The sequence below is a fragment of the Solanum lycopersicum genome, chromosome 5, assembly GCF_036512215.1.
Source record: "Solanum lycopersicum chromosome 5, SLM_r2.1".
Classification (NCBI taxonomy): Eukaryota; Viridiplantae; Streptophyta; class Magnoliopsida; order Solanales; family Solanaceae; genus Solanum; species Solanum lycopersicum.
Window position 1 is genome coordinate 43,435,690 of NC_090804.1, and position 23,072 is coordinate 43,458,761.

The 23,072-nt window shown below is 35.1% G+C and overlaps 1 long non-coding RNA gene across 1 annotated transcript; it reads right to left on the reverse strand.

Moving 5' to 3' along the window:
- Positions 1-755: 755 nt before the first annotated feature.
- On the reverse strand, positions 756-1,754 carry LOC138348423 (uncharacterized). Its single transcript, XR_011221027.1, has 2 exons — positions 1,600-1,754; positions 756-1,028 (listed from the first exon to the last, which is right to left on the reverse strand). It is a non-coding gene; the product is annotated as an uncharacterized lncRNA (long non-coding RNA).
- Positions 1,755-23,072: the final 21,318 nt, after the last annotated feature.

Below are 23,072 nucleotides of genomic sequence, written 5' to 3' on the forward strand. Positions count from 1 at the left end.
CGTTACTTTGATTTCTTGTAGCAACAACTGTTGGTATGATCTGTTTGAAGTAGTTGGCATGCTTACATGAATAGAAGTATTATTCGTACTTAAGGATTTTCCACGACCTTTGCCCAAGACATATCACTAAACAAATAGAACATATATAAAGTTGTTAGATCATGACTGTTACATAAAAAAATAAAACATTATCCATAATAATGAAAACTGTTACAGTAACAAAAAGTAGAGTAAAACACTTATCACAATCATTAAAAACTATAAGTAATTCTAATAAGGAATCCCTTATATTAATTGTAAGCAATGCTAATAAATACATAAAAAATTGATGATTATTAAATGTCTAATCTAATATTTTTGGTTTACATAGAGAGGCTATTCTAATAAACTCTTGGAGAAAACAATTCTTTTTCTTTATAAGCTCCTTTAATACATATTCATAACTAACTAGAAAGAGTTTGAACCATGGTATCATTCCTTCAATTTACAACAAGAAAAAGCACCAAAAAGTCCACCCTTTCAAATAAATGCTTATTTAGCGGCAAAAATCGTCAATATAGACCATAAAACATGTTAAGTTTAATTGTAATGTGTGACATTACATTTAACCCAATCTTTAGCTATATCATAATAATTCATAGCAGAAAGCTGATCATTAACAATAACAACCATAACTTCCAGATCACTACCACTATGAACACTCATAGTACATTTCATGTGAGAAAAACATAACGAACCACTTTAGAATATTAATAGAAAAATAAAAAAGAACATATATATCACACAAGTTCAAAAGATCCTGAATCAGAATACAAAAATCAACTAGAAGAAACTTTGAACCACTACATTAAATACTACACTAACATTATTTATCACCAAAGGATAAACCCAAACGAAAGAATAAACATAAAATTTATACCAACACATTTTTCTTAAAAAAACAAGGATATTGTGCAGGTGACAAAGCGAGAGATACATTTTACAAAGAGAATGAGTCGGTAGTGAGTAGTCACAACAATAAAAGCAACCTGCAGTAGAAAACTAAAACAAATCAGTGTGAATCAATTGTAAAATGCTTGTACCTAACTCAAGATGCTTGCTTGAACCGTAACACCTATAATAAAAAAAATTTACTTATGAAAAAACCTCTATTTTTTCAGAACATTCAATCTTACTTTAAGCTAAACGAAATGGAAACAGTTCGTTGTTAAAATATCATATTTTCATAACACCCAAATGACTAAAATGTCCATTTTCAATGGTCGAGTGAAACAGTTTCTGGTTAAGGTTCATATTTTGCAATTGAAAAACAATGGTATGTCGAGCTGAAAGTAGAAAATAATGGTATATCGAGTTAATCTGAAAGTTGACCAAAATTCCTAGGGAAGGTTCCTATTTTACATAGCGAAAGATTTGAAAGTCATCAAAATCGAAGCTGGCCTATATGTTGAAATACTACAAATTGGAGTTAGGATTTTAATTTTTAACTGATTCTTGATAAACCCCACTTGGGAAATTTATTGCCGTTGATATCTTAACCAAGATTTCCATTTGGGGAAATCGATGCTTTGAAATAAAAAATGGAGTTTGAGCGCCTACCTGTCTAGATGGAGACTTGTTTTATATCTTAAAGTTGGAGAGTTGCTTCAAACCTTCGATTGTTACTAGATTCGAGATGGAGTCTGAAATCAAAACAGAGTTTCAGAGATGGAGGCTTGGAGTTTCAGAGCTTCATGTTTTAAAAGTTTGAGTGTGAGTTGTGAATATTTTGTGCTCTAAGAATATATTACTTTAAAAAATATTTCAACGAAATTGTGACAGGTTATAATATCCGTAACATTCATATATATATATATATATATATATATATATATATATATAATGTATATATATTTAGAAAATATTATATTGATGGATATTTTTGTAACTATATAATATAAATTTTATAAAAGTATATATCTTATTTTAGCGATCTTTTTTCCGTCGTTAATGCCGTCACAAAATATTAATTTATTTTGTCATCCTTATTTTGTTCTTAAATCAGTAGAAAAAATTAGGTGCCAAATTTTCGCGCTAATATTTAGTGACGAATTAAATATTTCATTGCGAATCCTTCACTATATTATAATTCAAAATATCAACTGTAAATTTTGCAACAAAATAGTGATTTCATTGCGAATTCGTCATTATATAGTGATGGAATATTGTTTGCCGCTAAAATCCATCGTTAAATACTATTTTTAGTAGTGTTCATATACATGGTTAGCTACTCCCCTATCATTTTAGACTTCAAATATCACTTAAAACCTCATGAAACATAATAAGGCACGCAAGCACGTTCTCAAGGATAACTTTCGAAAGTCTTGAACGTTTGACCTTCAAAATCTTTCAAACTTCGTAAGCTGCCTCTAAACACTCAAATTAGTCATTTAACACATTCTAAGCTCAGGACACTTAAGTTAGGATTTATTTGTACTTAATTCAATCTGGGGTGTTTAAAACACATGACCAACTATGCTCAAATGTAAAAAAGGCTCAATGTACCTAGGGATAAGCTTTCCCCGCCTACGAAATTTCATCACACCTTTCATGGTTAATACTTGAAGGAATGCCTGGCTGAGAGCATAAAATCTTAATAATCGACACCTTCGATCAACAAAACACTGATGTATACTATGAATAATCCCAACCCTATATTAAATGAACCTAAGATGATCTAGGGCCATATGAAACAATTTTGTACCATGTGGCCTAGGCTCTGTAAACCCAAATAAAGTACTTGGAGTGGGACAATGCCTATTGTAAAAAACTCAAACAAGGCCTCTAAATGCTACAATAATAGCTTTTGTTGTATGATAACTCCGCATAAGGCAATAACTAGTTGACTTGTCGAGACCCGAGAGCACCCCAAGTCGTGACATGACGTACTTGACCTCTTAGAGATCTTATAAAAGTCTCTTAGAATTCATTCATTACATAAGTATGAAAAGTAGTACAGAGTTAAAAATTTTCATTATAAAGTCAATAAGGAAACTGTCACAACTGGGGAGTACCCCCTAGAAGAAAGTGACGTTGTCGACCTCTCGGAGGTCTTGGGCAAGCCTCTTAGCATTCATTCACCGCATTGTCATAGAATTTTAGTGGAAAACTTTAAAATTTTCAAAGCATAACATAATACTAGAACATCACTTCATTTATAAAATCATGTATATAGTTTAGACACTAAGTCTCGTGTTGCCATCATAGATACAACTCCAATATAATAGAATATAATAGGGACACATCCCTTACCAACATAAAAGAATAATCTACACCATTACATGAACATAATTAACATATTTTCATGAAGGACCTTGAATCATAAGAACACACTTGAATTTTGGAATACCTATCCAAGCTTTGCATTCTAGGAAAGATCTATATCCCTCACCACCTACACTTTCAGTAAAAGGATAAACAAGAATGTTATTAGAACAATAATGCAATAAGTAAAATAACCATGCAAAAATATGATTTGAAGAGGACATTTAGTAGAACCTCATGAACATTGATACAATAAGCACAATATAGTTCACATACATTATTTAGACATGAATACAATTCACAACAACACATAAGGCCATATATCACATTTAAGAAATATTCAACATCTTCATAGCATTACCTTTCTTTTATCTTCACTTATTTACCTTAGCAAACCTTAAGTAATACTTAGTGCAATGCATTAATAGTGTTCCATTCGACCATTCATACAAAAATATCACCTTAATGTCTCCAAGGGTGAACTTTTATACAACCTTCATTAATTAAGCTACATCCATTAATGAGGAAATATCATATCATGAAACATAACTTTCACATATGGACCCACACCTAAGACAACTCCAAGTCACACGAGTGCAATGTGCAAGTAGCATCCCATAATACGATTCACACCATGTATACCTATGAAATCACCCTAGACTTAGGAATATCACGTTTAACAAGATACAAACATGTATTTAACATTAGAAATAAGAACTACATATTTCATAGACCTCATATAAGAAATCATTCATTTATCAGATCAAAGTCATAACTCATTATGTATTTATACTCTTCTCAAGACTACATGCAAGTCAATAGTACCAATATAATCATAATGGAACAATGGTAAACAATACAATATCTTCAAGACATCACCATAAGACCTTACTCATAATCCCAATATAAGTCTACTAATGCAATGTACATGTGAAACCCCATAACCTCACACATACTAAGTATCATCAAGAAGATCATAAGATTCGCCACTTACTTCATACATCAATACGAAAAGTATAGCAAACAACATGCATACTAAGTAGAACCTTCATTATGTAAGTACAATAATACCAATATTGTGCATATCGTTATAACAAGTATGTTGATACCATAATTTCATTCATAATATACATATTATCATACACATACATATACATATAGAACTCTTTACTAGAATTTCCTTTTAGAGATACATGCGCAATGTGTATGTAAAGTCACATTCCCTTACCCACACTAAATAACATTTCTTAGGTAGTCATAGTTAGGGTTCATAATCTTACTATTATTGTTCATTTAACATTAGGGACACTTCACGTTAACTTAAATTAGACCATGTGAGCTAAACAAGGAACCTGTTATAAACCCCTCACACAGAAAGGAGGGCATCCTACTTTCCAAAGTAGGACATCAACATCATCATATCATCTAGGTGAATCCACTTGCTAGATTCCTATAGGCGCACATAGTTAAGGAACTAAGAGGTTGTTACTAGAAACTCTCTTTATGATAATTAGCATTGGATTTACACTTCATGAGAACATTGGGGGATGCTTTCTCGTGAAGAGACACCTCTTATTATCAAGGTACCTAGGTTCCAAGCTAAATTCCCTTTTTGAAGAGCCATTAAGTTATTAATAAATATTAGTTCATAAGATATACCTTAGGAGATTAACCTTATATAACATGTACATAGCTCATAGGCTATATGATGAGAATGTCCTTTCATCAAAACAAATTTCTGTGAGAATGTCCTTTCATATTCATAATATAGTCTAGTATAGAGTATAATTAAGGAAACCATCAAGAGACTCTCATTAACAGTATTATCATTAACACACTTCATTCATGCGTTCATGTGTGTATGTGTACATATATGAGGAAACCTTTCACCTAAATATATTTACACAACAGATGATCATACTTCATTAGTGATATACTTTATATGCATCATAATAAGTATATGTGCATATGAGAATCATCCTTTGAATTTACACCATGAACATATTATACTTATAGGTATGCAAGAGATGTATCTATCTTTATACATATTGGTCATCATGATTGATACGCTCAAAATTACTTCTCAAATAAGAAGTAAAGCGGTCGTATCAAGTAAAGAACCCAACTAATGAGGTTGGGGTCGATCCCACTAGGAAAATAGTTCAGACTTAACTTTATTCTATTATTACTATCATTTAGTCAACTAATTCCCTAGAAAGCAAAAGAAAAAAAGGGTTTTTTATTTCTAAATTAATAAAAATAATTAACTAAATTAAAGTAAACAACTAACAAATTCAAATGTCAGAGCTTAATCAAATTAATAAAAGTAACTAGGGCTTAAGTGTTCCCCACAAGTTCATAACTTGATAGTTCTAACTATTACAATTGTTTCCTAGTTCTTGCATGTAAAGTGATAAGTTATGTATCTCTAAATCCTTGTTCCGGCATCTAGAAAATTTCACTCCTCACCTTGGTCCGTCTACATTTGTTTCTATACTAATCCTTACCTTTATCTCATATTAAGCATTGTATTCGATATTTGACTAAGTTATTATCTCGTACAAACCGACACTAGCCTATAAGATAGTGTACACTAAATGTATGTTGATAATTATTTTCCTATTATCTACCTCCTTGGCCCGGCAAGTGGAATTAAGGCGAGTTTTAATGTTGTCCATCCTTTAAAAAGACTTCTAAACGAAAGAATTATTAATATATGCAAGACACTATTCTAGAATTGCTATTTTAGTTATATTTTACCTCATTATTCACCCATGGTTTCCACAATCCTAGTTATGGAGTTTAGTTACCCATGGTCATAATCACACTATTCATATATTTAATATAAGAAATCATGTACTTACTTTAATAAGAAAGAATAAAATCCATAAATTCACTTGATTAATAAAAAAAAGCATTAACAATCAATTCCAGAAAAAATGTCTCAATTACTGAAATTAATCCTTCAATACTTGAACAAGAGAACTAAAGATTATCGAAAAGTCTAACCAAAAAAATGTGGTTTTTCTAAATATTTATAATAATAAAAAACCTAACAAAAGAAGGATTCTAATTATTGAAAATCTGTCAAAACGCGTCTGAGTCGACGAACCTCGTGACGGATAGTCGTGGTCACGACGGGCCGTCATGGCCTCTATCGTCACATATTTAACAAATTCTTCTGTTGCTTTCTTTATTACCCTCAACGAAAAGGTATGATGGACTGTTCCAAGCACGATGATCCCTCGAGGGTCTCCATTCCATAATACTTTAACTTTTTGGAATTAATGTACTGGCACTACTATCTAATCATTACGACGAACCAGTAGGACGGACCGTCGTGGCTATGATGGTCCGTCATGGACTTCTGTAATCCCACACTAGGTAAGACTTCCCCATTTTCCCTCAACAACTTCTCTCCTCACTACGATGCCATATACGGACCGTCACATACTCTAAGGACCGTCATAAGGTCTGTAGGTTGTCTCTTCTGCATTTCTCGCTCAAAAACTTTCGCGGATCTTTGGACAGATTTCCTGCAAATAAGGAGAAACTTACATATACATCAATACAAAAAAGCTTTTGGACACACACTAAAAATAAGAAAAAAGCATTAAAAATACCATGAAACCACGGTTCATAAAAACCCTCAACTTAAATTCGTTGTATGTCCTCAAGCGACACACTATGACTCACTACAAAATCTTTGTACAAGAGTATCCATATTTTATGTTTCGCAAGAGTGACTTGTTGCCCTCTTTGACATATCGGCTAAACATACCACCTTTTTATCATTTTATTTCGCCCAATTTCTCAATTTTTTTTAATCTTGCTGTTTTCCCTTTCTTATCCTTATATGTAAGTGACTTTTCTTTGTTTATTTTTTTTTAGTCACTTCTATTTTGTTCTTTCTTTCTCTTCATTCTTTCAACACAAATTTACAGAGTATTCCTTATAAAAGCCTTCCTCAACTCATGACTTTGCCATGAGTCAAGGTTCACAATACCCACGGTTATATCAGGGCCACAACAAGATTGTTTTCTGCATTATTAACCCTCAACTTATGCTTTTGGCATAAACTGAGATGCACATGTCCAAGGAGGGACCAGGGCCAACACATTGTTCCAAGAGAAGATCAGTTGGGGTGAAAAAGAAAGATCTGTTTTTAGGCTCAATTCATTTGGATCAATACATAATTAACTTCATTTTTTTATTTGTGCTCAAGATTGACTATTTCGAACAAAGGCCTATGATCCTCTCCTAATTGTTCATTTTGGCTTACTTTTCGCAAGACTAACAAGACAAATTCAAGCTCAGTGTCAACGGTGGATCCTTCAAATTTTCCTCACACTCACTTGACATTCATTACATTCCCAGATTATTAGACACCTTGTATGAGTCATAGATACAAGGTCATGCAGTATTGTTTCTCTATGTCATGTTTAGAGCAACAAAATTATCAAATACTATGCCTAGTCATGGATCATTTCCATATAAGGATATCATATTTGTTTTAGCAATCATTCTTTAGAGTTATAATATGTACACAAGATATAACATGCTGATTTAACAGTAAAAGTAATCAGTCTTTTGGGGAAAAATGAACACAAGCAAGAAAACCCCAAAAGAGGATAGTGAATTAAGCTACCCAGACTTCACCCTAGCACTCACCTTTAATTTACCCCACACCAACAAAAAAATACGCAATTGTCCCCAATGCATAAAAAAAATTGAAATGCGAGAGTGGTAGGTTAAGCAAACCTAAGGCACAGAGTGTCGGCGATAAGCAAGCTAGTGGGCCTGGTTCCCCGAAACCCACTACCTATGTAGTCTGGACACCCTCAGTAGTGTCGTAATAAACAACAACACTATCAGTCGTGCCTCCCGTTGTCTCCACATCTCTAGAGCAAGATTCCCCGGCAGTGGCACCAAAATTTGATACGCTCAAACTTACTTCTCAAATAAGAAGTAAAGCGGCGTATTAAGTAAAGAACCCGACTAATGATGTTGGGGTCGATCCCACGAGGAAAAACATGAACGACTACACTTTTACTAGAACATCGTGGAGTATCTTTATAGGCCTTTTTACTGTTCCATTGGCCATCAGCAACCGCATCATAGTGGGCTTTGGATCACCCAAAACTTATTTCTTTTAAATCGAGAGGGACATGAGATTTATGCTTGCCCCCAGATCACATAATTGTTTCACAAAATGTAATAACCCGATTGTACAAGGTATAGTGAACGCACCCGGATCTTTTTTCTTTTGTACTAGAGATCTTGTAGCAATAGCACTACAATGCTGCATTCTATCATCATCCTCAAAAGTGACCAATCTTTTCTTTGAAACCAGATCTTTCATAAACTTGGCATGACCGGGCATTTTTTCTAGATCTTGTACCAAAGGGACGTTGATAGAAATCTACTTCAACATTGTTATAAAACTCCGATATTTACCATCCTTGGTCTTTTTCACAAATTTTTGAAGAAAGTGTTGTGGAGGTCTAGGCATAGGAGTTACCTTTTTAGGCACTTCCGCATCATTTCCAGTGTTATCTTCTACTTCACCACTAACCTCTACCATATTATCATTATGTATTATCACCTTTTCCTCATTAGACGGCATAGGTGGGTCAATGGTTTGCTTACCACCCCGAGTAGTGATTGCCATGTAGTGTCCATCATTTTTTGGATTTTGGACAGTGTTGCTAGGAAGAATGCCTGGTTGTCGTGTGTTCATAGTCGCATATAATTGGGCCATTTTCACTCAAGCTGCTTAATCGATCTTTCATATGTATCGAATTTCTTCCCAATACATGCTAAATGACTCCTTAACTCTTTAATGTGCTCATCACTAGCATCGAACCTTCTCATCATTTTGTGCAACATATCATCATTTCGCGCCATACTACCTCCACCATTCCTAGGAGCAACTTCATGATTTTGAGGAGGAACATAGGTCCCATTCCTATAATTTCATTTACCATAGTTACCCTGTTGAAGTTGTTGTTGCGATTGTAATTTCCATATCTGACATAATTACCATCACAGTTAAAGTTACCATAGTTCCGACCTTGGTTTCATTGACCTTGGTGCGAATTCTCCTGATTTGACCCTTGGGCATTCGGTTGGAAACCCACCGTCTGCTCATTTACTGCATAGAAATCCTCCTCATAATAATATTCATCATCTGGTGGTGGTGGTTTAGACAAGTAGTTCACTGCATTTATCTTTTCTGCACCCACAGTGACATGTTTTAATACCAACCCAAGCTCGGTTTTTATATGAGCCATCTCTTCACAAATCTCTTCTGTGGCTGGGTTGTGTATGGATTGCACTGCGAAGGTATTTCTTCAAGTATGTGACTTCTGAGTATTTTAAGCTTTATTATTTCGGGAGATTTTCTCTAACTTTTGGCAATCTAGGCATAAGGACACTCCCCATAAGAACCATCCACTATAGTATCCAATACCGCTTTATTATTATCATCCTGTCCCTGATAGAAGTATTCATTTAGTGACTCATCATTTATGCGGTGATTGGGGAAACTTCTCAAAAATGAAGGGAATCTATTCCAAGATTTGCTATCTGAATATCCTGGTCGTGCCACAAAGTTGTTCACTCTGTCTTTGTGATATAGTTTTTTGGAGATCGGGTAGTAACGTTCTTAGAAAACGTCCCTTAGTTGGTTCAAGTAAAAGATGAGTTATAAGGGAGCTCAGTAAACCAAATAGAAACCTCTCCCATCAGTGAGAGAGGAAATACTCTTAGCCCTATTACTTCCAAATTCAAACTAGGCCTCCCTACACAACTTTATACACTGCCATTACCATAGCTATATGGGCATGTGGGTCCTCAGAAGGTAGCACTGAAAACAAACCTCAATCATTAAGCATTTGCATCAGACTACTAGTTCAACAAAGGTGTAACCTTGTGGTAGAGGGGGCAAGACAACTGGCCCATCAGAGTTTGCAATATTATCATAACCTCTGTAGTATTTTTGAGGACGTGGAGCAGAATTTTTTCCCCTTTGTTGATTTTCACCAGGATCTTCGGGTAATAACTGAGCACGAGCATCAACTGGATCTGAGATCTTCTGGTTTGGATCATCATTGTTAGTACCGAAGTTTTGATTTATATTGCATAGTGTACACTCTAATTCGTGTTCATAGTGAAACAAGGTTTCTCTTCCTCTTCGTGTATTTGGCATACAAGGAAGTTAGTTCTGCAAGAATAAAAAATAATAGAAAAGTAAAATTAAGAAAATATTGACTAATCTTTAGTAATACGTTTAAGTTAATCTGAAAGCTACTTTCCCGAAAACGTCACCAAAATTTGATACATTCAAACTTACTTCTCAAATAAGAAGTAAAGAAGTCGTATCAAGTAAAGAACCCAACTAATGAGGTTGGGGTCGATCCCACGAGGAAATAGTTCATACTTAACTTTATTCTATTATTACTATAATTTAGTCAACTATTTCCCTAGAAAGCAAAAGACAAACAAAGGGGTTTTTATTTCTAAATTAATGAAAATAATCAACTTAATTAAAGTAAACAACTAACAGATTTAAAAAGTTGCGTAATCGATTAATAAGAGTAACTAGGGCTTAAGTGTTCCCCACATGTTCCTAACATGATAATTCTAACTGTAACAATTCTTTCATAGTATCTTGCATGTAAAGTGATAAGTTATGTATATCTAAATCGTTGGTCCGGCATATACAAAATTTCACTCTGCACCTTGGTCCGTCTACGTGTGTTGCAATACTAACCCTTACCTTTACCTCATATTAAGCATTGTATTCGATATTTGACGAAGTTATTATCTTTTACCAACCGACACTAGCCTATTAGATGGTGTACACTAAATCTATGTTGGTAATTCTTTTCTAATTATCTACCTCTTTGGTCCGGCAAGTAGCATTAAGGCGAGTTCTAATGTTGTCCATCAGTTAAAAAGACATCTAAACGAAAGAATTACCAATACATGCAAGAACCTATTCTAGAATTGCTATTTTAAGTTAGATTTTACCTCATTATTCACCCATGGTTCCCAGAACCATAGTTATGGAGTTTAGTTACTCTTGGTCATAATCACATTATTCATATATTTAATATAAGAATTCATGCACTTACTATAATGAGAAAGAATAAAATCCAGAAATTCACTTGATTAAAAAACAAAAGCACCAACAATCGATTCTAGAAAAAGTGTATCAATTACAGATATTAATCCTTCAATACTTGAACAAGAGAACAAAAGATTATCGAAAAGTCTAACCCCAAAAAATGAGGTTTTTTGAACTATTCACAATAAAAACAAAAACATAATAAAAGAAGGATTCTAATTACTGAAAATCTATCAAAACACGTTTGTGTCGACGGACCTCGTGACGGACCGTCGTGGTCACGACTGTCTGTCATGGCCTCTATCATCCTTACTTCACAAATTCTTGTGCTGCTTTCTTCATTACCCTCAACGAACATGTATGACAGACCGTTCCAAGCACGACGGTCCATCGAGGGTCTCCGTTCCATAATACTTTAACTTCTTGGAATTTGCGTACTAGGACAACTCTTTGATCATTACGACGAACTAGCAGGATGGACCGTCGTGGCTATAACGGTCCGTCATGGACTTCCGTAGTCCCACACTAGGTTAGACTTCCCCATCTTCCTTCAGCAGCTTCTCTCCTCACTACGATGCCACCTACGAACCATCACAGACTCGACGGGCTGTCATAAGATCCATAGGTTGTCCGTTCTGCATTTCTCGCTAAAAAATATCCACGTTCATCTTTGGACAGATTTCCTGCAAATAAGGAGAAACTTACATACAAATCAATACAAAAAGGCTTTTGGACACACACTGAACTTAAGGAAAAAACATTAAAAATAACGTGAAACCACGGTACATAAATGATCTCCTAAGAGCAACAACATCAATACTGAGTAAAACACCCTTCAAGGATCACAACACTTACACCATATCCCTCAAATCATGAACAACTTACATATAAAGTTGTAGGCATTAATGACCACACACCCACATTACATAATATGAGAAAAGAAAATATTCAAAATTTGAATAGAAGACTACTGACATGCATAATATCATACATTTATGGTAAATTTTATTTAGAAGTATTAGAGCCTAAACGTCAAAGAAAGACCTTGACATCCGGATACTGGCAAAACCAAACTACTAGACGTCCTTATGTTTTGTGAATGTTTGAGTGTGTCGTATAAAATCTTAAACTTGTAACAAGACTTTAAATAGGTAAAATAATACTTATAGGATCAAAATGTTCAGTCACGACTCCCGAAGGACCACCCAAAAAAATCCTAGAGGAAGACCAGAATATTGGCAAGCAGACTACCAAAGCAGCCCACGACAACCAAGATGTGAAGGCAGCCAAACATCGCACCCTCAAAACTGAAGAGGAAAAGAGTGCCTCTCAATGCCGTTCCTTCACAAGTCTCACAGCCTCAAAAAAGATTTTGGAAAAAATAAGTGGAACTTCCCCGCGACGCGGAGTCATTTCCCAAATTCGTTTGCGTCGTTTTTAAGTTAATTTGACTTTACAAAAAGATCCAATTATGTAAGGGCTACTTTGGGTGATTGTAGGGGGTGACTATATATTTTTTTAGGGTAAGTTTTAAGTCATTTTTACCCATTCAATTAACTTCCCCAAAGCACTCTCACTTCTCTCTACAAAATTTCTCTTTACTCAACCTCCATTGAAGGGCAATTGGGATCTTGAAGAAGATGACCAATTCCTCAAGTTTTTCACTTTAGTTTCGTTGGAAATGAACAATTAAGTTATGGAGATTTTTATTCAAGGATTAGTGTCTCCATTAATCCCTTCAAAACTTCTTTTTGCGAATTCTGTATTGTGAGAAAAATTAGGGATTATGATCTAGACACATGGGTTCAATCCAAAATTGTTTTCTTTATGTTATGTGTCTTGAATTATGAATATGTTGGTATAAATTGATAATTTCTATTGTGAAAATCTTCCAAGAACCCATGTTCTCACTATGACCTAATTTCATGAATGTTGATGGATGAATTAAGTACATATGAAAATGATGCATTGTAATTGATGATTATCTAGTCATAGAATCTTGATTTCATGCCTAGTGTGAGGTAGATGGGGGTGATAATGATACTTTGTTCCTAACCTTGAACAAAGGGTAAATTGTAGGGTTTGAATATATGATGAACATGATTGGCCTACACTTCGAATTTGCTTGCAAGGTACATAGCTTATGAAAGGATTGAAAGAAAGGTAATTGGGATGTTTTCATTCTCTAGAACCTTACCTATTGTGTAGCGTGAATTATGTATAATGTAGTTGGTATTTTGTGTTTATTAAAAGTATAGTCCCCATGAAAACACTATAATTGATATTGTTAAAGTGATATTCACATATGTGTGTTGATTATAGGAGGAAAGTCTATTGTCATGTAATAAGCCTAAGAGTTTTATGCTGAATTGTAGTGAACAAAGATGAATTACTTTGCACACATGTAGATATAATTAAAAAATGGTAGTAATGTTGTGAAAGTATACCAAGAAACGAGAGGATATGGCCAATCAGGAAAAGGTCCTTCTGTTAATGCAAGAGGTTGGGTCATCCCACTTATACCATAAGATGGGGACTTCTCCTCTAATGCAATAGGTAGAATCCTTAGAAGAAATATTCATATCCCTTAAATATGTGTCCCATAGGACTTAGATAGCGGATCCACGTAGTAGCTAGTATGTAGGTTCTACCTTGTCAAGTAGAACACCCTTTTTTGGTGTGGGGCTTTACGACACCAGATTCAATTAAATCTCTCATAGTCTATGTCGTTTATGGTAGATCTTTCGTAAATAATAAAGTCACTAATGAAGTATGAACTAGACCATGATATCCTAATAAATGGACTAAGATCAAGTGAGTGTGTGTGACTACACTTGTTCATTGAACTAGTAGGCTTTTAGGGATGTTATAGGAATTCTTTTTAGTCAAAAAGTAATATGAGAATATGTAAGTTGTATGGATAACAATTGAAGTGAAAATATCCTTATATACAAATGTTTCCCATGATTTATGTATTTCTCTTATGATTTTTGGTATGTGATGAATGTAAATGTAATATGTGTGGCCAAGGTGGTTTCTATGACAATGCTTGGTTAGGTTGGTAGTATGAGATGATATATCTACATTGCACAAGTGGACCCTGAGAAGTGCAAAGGTCATGCCTTCATTGTAGTTTTGGACATTTTGGGAAATTGTCTTATGTGTTATCTTGATGATGTAAATAGCTTTCGAAAATATCATAAATGCATACTTTACATGTAAATGTCCCTTTATCATGTTATAATGGTTTTTATAAATTTCTCCTTAGTTAGTGTATTTATGTACTAACCCCTTTCTCCCTTTTATATAATGACTATAGGTTTTGACTAATTGGTTTGCTTCTACATCCTTGAAGAAAGCTTGAACTTCGATTCTCCAAGACCTTGTGGAAGTTCGTCAAAGATTCGAGGACATATGCACTAGTTTACACATTATGATTCTCTATTTATGTGATAGACTTAATAATCTTGTCTCATGTACTTTTGTTCGAATAGACTATTGTGTTTAAAGGGCTAAGGACTCTATTTGTAGAGTTTTGTTGAACTCTTATAAATAGATGGTGTTGTGAGACACTATTAGAATATGATCATGAATCATTTATATTTATAAACGAGAAGTCTAAGTAAACTCCATAAACAAAGAGTCTATGTAAACTCCATATATGATATGTGAGAAGTCTAAATATTCTTCACTATGAAACAATTTTAATTTTTTTGCATTATTTCAAGTTAATTATGTCATGATGATTATGCTAAGAGGCTTGCACAAAACCTCTTCAAGGTTGATCATGCCGATGACATCTAGGGGGTACTCTCCGGTCGTTACACCTTACCCTAACATCATCAATCACATTATTATTATACCTAGATCATGAAACTATAATTAAAAACTACACAAAAACATTATAATCATGATAATCATAATATAAATCCACTTTACATATATTGCCTTCAAGGACATGATGATAATATGTATGGATAGACAATAATGTAAACACCGCCACCATATGTGGACCAAAACATGCAATATAAATTCCAATAGTATAGACTAGGAATGAGGTCAATTCACCATTACTCTACCATGAACATCATAGATCAATTCTCAACAATTCATAATTAACAGATATATATATATATAAATATATAAATATATATATATATATATATATATATATATATATATATATATATATATATATATATATATATACCAATAGGATCAACAATACATCACAATCTAATCACAATTCAATTAATATCTAATAAATATCACAACATTATATGCTAAATTGAGAGACTAAGGAGATCCAGTTTCTTCAAAACATTCCATAGGAAATCATCATAAAAACATCAAATAAACATGAGTTTTTCATTAGAATGACTTTGAAAACCTTTTGACAATGAATCCATGGTTAGATTGAAAATTGGGAATTTAGATTATAGAATCACATTAGGAAAATATTATGCGATTTGGAGAAGAAACCACCCGAAAATTCATCTTCTAGCTTGAACTTGACTTTTGTCTCCGATGGAGGTTTGAGCGAATTTGGAAGAGAAGAAGAATTTGGATTTCCATTGCTCATTAGGTATTTGGGTTTTGATATGGGAATGGGAGTAAATATATATGAAAACCGTTTATAACTAATACCAAAGTACCCAAAATACCCCCAAATAAATTTGACCTTTTTAGATAAGTCAAATTTAATTTTCATTTTCTGAATTTTCATTGGGAAGCAAGTCCGCGTTGCAGAGCTGTTCCCACAAGATTTTTGGAATTAAATTTTGGGACAGTAGACTGCACTAAACGAAGGGATGCAGACCAAATATTATCCTGTGGAGAACCTAGTTTGTGACGCTGATATGTTTCTTTCAAAAACAAATTGTTGCTGCCTCGGGCAGCTTGTTGGACAAAAGTTGGGTCCTCCTCAAGGAACCCTAGGTTCGTCCTTGGAGAGTCGTAACCGGAAGTTTTGATCCTAAACAATTTTTTTAAAACACTAGGATCACCTCAACTGTTTTTACACTTCCAACAACATATAAAAACAAGCCAATCATACCAGTACAAACTAGAACGCAAAAGATTAGTTTATGGACGTCTAGATCGTCCTTTAACGTTTGAACTCAACCCTTTTCAATTCAACTATTACTAGCTGTTTCTAATCTTATAGAAAGTTATTAAATCATAAAAACCATGTGCGGCTCTTGTTTATCCTAGTTCATTATGAGGGTCGTTACATTATCCCCACATGGGAACGTTTATACTCGAATAACACTTGGAACACTTTTACTCTTCCAAGGACTCAATTACCCATTTAGCAGTTGAAAACATTCAACATTAATAAAACAAAATATTCAATACACCAAGGTTACAAGGAACACCAACTTCATATAATTATGCACTTATTGCAACACAAGCAAGTAGAACTCCATTCACCAACTCATATTGCACCTAACACTTAAACATTTCTTATGTTCATGGGAGGAACTACTTATCCTAATCATGACATGCACTTTTTCTTTTCATTTCATCAAAAGATCAATATGTAATAACCTTGAAATCACACATAATCATGTTCCTCATTATAAATCATGAGACAAATAAGTAAGTCATACTAGATGCACATTGGTTCTGAGTTGTGTAGATCAACACAATCCTTAACATTTAGTCATCATACCACCAAAGGTAATGCATATCATTACCATGTTTAGTTATGTTCAAGGAGGAATTCCTTCACCTTATCATAATAGTATGAAATCTTAAAGTTCATATACAAGCATTTCACAAAGGTCAATTCATTTTGAGGAGAAATTCTCCACTTGTAACACTGACATGCTCATACTCCCTTCCTTGTAATGTAAAATTGGTAGATCACACTAAGCACATCACAACAATAGGAAGTTACTCCTCACAAATTTTAATTTCTAACATCACACTAGTTATCATGAGAATGTACATTTAGGGAAATTATTACAATTCATAGGCACACATTAGTAATATTGTCTATATGCACCATCACTTCTCAAGAGTGAGCATATATTAACACTTCCCAAATCAGAAAATCACATTCTCATGGAAGAAACTCATGTTTTCTTATTTAAAGAAGCTTATCACTTCAGTATGGGGACATCATACACTCACATCTAAAGTGAAATCAAGCATGTTCATAAAACATCTCATGAAGTAAAATTCACATTTATTATATTAAGATACACGAAAACATGAGATACATGCAATTTATCAAAAATCACTTTTCATTCAATAAGAATCTTCAAAACAAGCACAACATTGTGTCATATAAGGATCTGCATGATATATGACGGATCATGAAACTTATACTCATATGCAAGACTCCAATCATGAACAAGCTACTTGGAACTCTTTGGTTTCAAGCTTGAGTAAAATTATAAGTAAAGTTAGGGATATCAACAACCTTAGTACTCTAATACTCATCCCCCACTTAGGGTAAACCCTAAGAGAGACTCATTTCATCCAAGAGAACATGGACTTACCAATTCTTCTAGTCAAGCACAAAATCACTCTCTTGGGATCAAGCTTATGCAAACCCTTCTAAACATCACCTCCTTCCATCTCTCAATAAGGAACTAATTCCTACTAACTCTTCACTCGCACTCAACTAGGTGAGATGAAAATTGAGTATCTAAATTACTCCTCTTCATATCCATCACTCAAAGTGACTATTAACATAGGGAAGTTTAATGGAACTCAAAATAAGAACATTAAGGGAACTCAAAGATTTACATCTAGGCACATTATCCCCCACTTGGAGTAATCCTAATCAAATATTCATCACATCATGCCCTTAAATACAAAGGTCAAGGAACGTCAAGACCAAACCTTCATACTCCTCACATAAGAAGGTTTGACCCCATTGAGGGTTTCAACTCCTACACTGAGAAAAGGAAGCTTACTAATTCAACATAAATCAGTATTAATTAAGAACCATTATTCCTCTAAGTCCAACACCTAAAGGAAACTAATAAAAATCAAGTTAGGTCATACTACCCAACCACATGAGGCCTTAAATACGTCCCAAATCACCGTATAGATGATGAGTCACTGAAGGAATACTTCTATCGGGGACAAGATGATAATAATATCGCGGTGTTTGACACTATAGAAGGTGGATCTTATGGGGGTGTCCTCATCCTGAGATTGCTGAAATATTAGAGAATCTCCCGGAATAATAAAGCTTGGAGTACTAGGAGGTCAGATACTGGGAGAAACACCTTCACATTGCAGTCCACTCACAACCCAGCGACCGATGAGATTCGTGAAGAAATGGCTCAGATGACAACTAAGCTTGGGTTGGTACTAAAACATGTCACTAGGGGCGCAGAAAAGATAATGCAGTCAACTACTTATCGAAACCACCGCCACCAAATGATGAGTCCTATTATGAGGAGGATTCTTATGCGGTAAATGAGCATAGGGGGGAATTCCGACCAAGTGCCCAAGTCTCTAATAAGGAGAATTGGCACCAAGGTAAAGGGAACCAATGTCGGAACTATAGTAACTACAACCGTGAGGGTCAGTATGTCCGCTATGGAAACTACAAGCGCGACAACAACTTTAACATGGATAACTATGGTAATAGAAATAACAGGAATGGGCCCTATGTTCCTCCTCAAAATCATGAAGTTACTCCTAAGGATAGTGGAGGTAGTATGGCGCGAGTTGAGGATATGTTGCATAAAATGTGAGGAGGTTTGATGCTAGTGATGAGCACAATAAAGAGTTGAGGAATGATTTAACGGGTATTGGACAAAAATACGATACACATGCAATATCGATCAAGCAACTTGAGTTACAATTGCCCCAATTATCTGCGACTGTGAACACACAGAAATCAGGCATTCTTCTTAGCAACACTGTCCAAAATCCAAAAAATGATGGACATTGTACGGCAATCACTACTCGCTGTGGCAATCAAGCCATTGACCAACCTATGTCGTCTAATGAGAAAAAGGTGACAAAAGATACTGATAAAGTGGTAGATGTTAATGGTGAAGTAGAGGATAACACTGTAAAATATACTGAAGTGCTTAAAAAGGTAACTCCCATGCCTCTTCCACCACCCCCATTTCCTCAAAGATTATTGAAAAAGATCAAGGATGGTAAATATTGGCGTTTTATAACAATGTTGAAGCAACTTTCTATCGATATCTCTTTGGTAGAAGCTTTAGAACAAATGCCCGATTACGCAAAGTTTATGAAAAATCTTGTTACAAAGAAAAGATTTGTCACTTTTGAGGATGATGATAGAATGCAGCATTGTAGTGCTATTGCTCCAAGATCTCTGGTACAAAAGGAAGAAGATCCGGGTGCGTTCACTATTCCTTGTACAATCGGGCTATTACATTTTGCAAAAGCATTATGTTATCTGGGGCAAGCATAAATCTCATGCCCCTCTCGATTTACAAGAAGTTGGGTTTGGGTAATCCAAAACCCACTGCGATGCGGCTACTGATGGATGATCAAACAGTGAAAAGGTTTATAGGGATACTCCATGATGTGCTAGTAAAAGTGGAGTTGTTCATATTTCCGGCAGATTTTGTTATTCTCTATTGTGAAGTCGATTTTGAAGTACCCATTATTCTTGGGAGACCATTCCTTGCTACGGGAAGAGCCTTAGTAGATATGGAAAAAGGGCAGATGATATTTCGATTGAACAATGAGGAAGTCACCTTTAACATTTGTAGGTCCATGAGGCAGAGTAGTGAGCTCCAATCGATATCTGCTATATCCTATAACATTGGTGAGACATCTGAGACACAAATAGAAGACGTCTAGGTGTAGAAGCATTAGTTGCAGTGATAATGAATTCTGATAGCGATTGCATTAAAGATTATGAGTCATTAGTCGCGGCTCTCGATCGAGGTGATGTTCGGTTTAAATCGAAGAAATATGAGTTAGATATGATAAATCGCAAGTCCGCACTCGCGAAACCATCTATAGAGGAGGCTCCAAAGTTAGAACTAGGTATGAGTTCTTAGGAAATGGTGACACGTTGCCGGTAATCATTGCATATGACCTGAATGAACACCAAGCTGAGAGTTTGGTAAAAGTGGTAAAAAGGTTCAAAAGAGCTATTGGGTGGATATTGCGGACATTATTGGGATCCCTTCTGGTATTTGCTCTCCTAAAATCCAACTCATGCCTGTTCATAGCCAAGTATTGAGCACTTAAGACGCTTAAATACTCCTATGCAAGATGTCGTGAAGGAGGAAATCATTAAGTGGTTGGATGCCAGAGTAATCTATCCAGTCGCCGATAGTAGTTGGGTATGCCCTGTTCAGTGTGTATCTAAGAAAGGAGGAATGATTGTGGTCCCCAACAAAAAAATGAACTTGTTCCAATTAGACCGATTACTTGATGGAGGGTGTGTATGGATTACCGCAAATTAAATGCATGGACTGAAAAAGACCACTTTCCTATGCCCTTCATGGATCAGATGTTGGATAGACTTGTCGAAAAATGGTGGTACTATTTTCTTGATGGATATTCGGGGTATAATAAGATTTCTATTGCATCAGAAGGTCAAGAGAAAACCAATTTTACTTGTCCATATGGGACCTCTGCGTTCAAACGAATGTCGTTTGGGTTGTGCAATTCACCCACCATATTTCAGAGATGTATGATGTCGATATTTTCCGACATGGTGGAAGATACTATAGAAGTTTTAATGGATGATTTTTCTGTGGCTGGTGATTTATTTGAGCGTTGTTTGAACAATTTATCTGAGGTCCTTAAGATATGTGAAGACTGACATTTAGTACTAAATTGGGAAAAATGTAATTTCATGGTGAAAGAAGGTATTGTTTTGGGTCATCGCATTTCAGATGAGGGCATAAAGGTTAATCTATTTAAAGTCGAGGTAATAGAGAGACTTCCCCCACGATCTGTGAAAGGTGTGAGAAGCTTAATTGGGCATGCAGGTATTTACCGGAGAGTCATCAAAGACTTTTCAAAGATTGCACATCCGTTGTGCAAACTGCTTGAGAAATATTGTAAATTTTGTTTTGATGAATCCTGTCTTAAAGCATTCAGCGAGCTAAAAGAAAAATTGGTGTCTGCACCTATCATTATTTCTCCGGAGTAGAACAGTCCATTTGAGGTGGTATGCGATGTTAGTGGGGTTTCTCTTGGGGTAGTATTGGGACAAAGAAAGAACAAAATCCTTCACCCCATTTACTATGCTAGTTAAATGAAGCTTAGAGGAACTACACAGTGACAGAGCAAGAACTTATTGCAGTAGTCTTTGATTATGAAAAATTTTGCTCCTATTTGCTAGGTACTTGAGTTATAGTGCATACTGACCACTCAACAGTGAGATTTTTGATGGCAAAGAAGGATGCGAAACCTAGGTTGATTCGTTGGGTATTACTGTTACAAGAATTTGACTTTGAAGTGATGGATAGAAAAGGAAATGAAAATCAAGTTGCTGATCATTTGTCCCGTCTAGAGGATGAATATATGAGAGAGTTAGGGGACAAGACTGACATTGATGATACTTTCCCTGATGAGCATGCATTGGCTGCTTCACAAGACTTGATTCGATGGTTCGTAGATTTTGCAAACTATCTTGCTAGTGATATTGTTCCATCGGACTGTCCTTTCATCAAAAAAAAAGTTCATGTACGATGTGAAAAAGTTCTTTTGGGATGAACCATACATATATAAGAGTTGTGCCGACGGTCTTATTCGGCGTTGTGTGCCTGAATGTGAGATATTGAGTGTGTTGGAAGCATGCAATTCCTTACCCGTTGGTGGACATCATAGCGGTATCAGAACCGCTCATAAGATATTACAATGTGGTTACTATTGGCCAACTCTTCATCAAGATGCTCATGAGTTTGCTAAAGCATGTGATTGATGCCAACGAGATGGCGTCATTTCAAGAAAGCAAGAGCTTCCTCTTAACCCCATTCTTGTGATTAAGTTATTTGATGTTTGGGGTATTGACTTTATAAGCCGTTTTGTGAGTTCTCATGGAATGAATTATATTCTAGTAGCGGTTGATTATGTTTCTAAATGGGTCGAATCCACCGCCCTTTCAAACTATGAAGGGAAGAGTGTCACTGCATTGTTACAAAAGAATATATTCTCTCGTTTTGTAACCACAATGGAAATTATTAGTGATGGGGACTCCGACTTCTGCAATAGATTGTTCAAGGGGTTATTGGAGAAATATGGAGATCAAACATATATCATCAAAAACAGTGAACGCTAGTAGAACGGATTGGTCAAGGAGGCTTGGTGACGCTTTTTGGGCCTACCGGACAAAGTATAAGACTCCCATAGGTATGTCTCCATACAAACTTGTATATGGGAAATCTTGTCATCTTCCGGTTGAGTTAGAGACTAAAGCCATGTGGGCTATCAAGAAGTTTAAAATGGATTGGAGCGAAGCTGCAGCACAACGGTTAACTGAGTTGAATGAACTCGATGAATTTCGCTTGAAAGCTTGTGAAAGCTCAGCCCTCTACAAAGAAAAGATGAAGAAGTACCATGACCAAAAAATTTAAAAACGAGAGTTCATGGTCGGGGATTTGCTGCTTTTATTCAATTCTAGGTTGTGCTTGTTTCCGGGCAAGCTCAAGTCCAAATGGACTGGTCC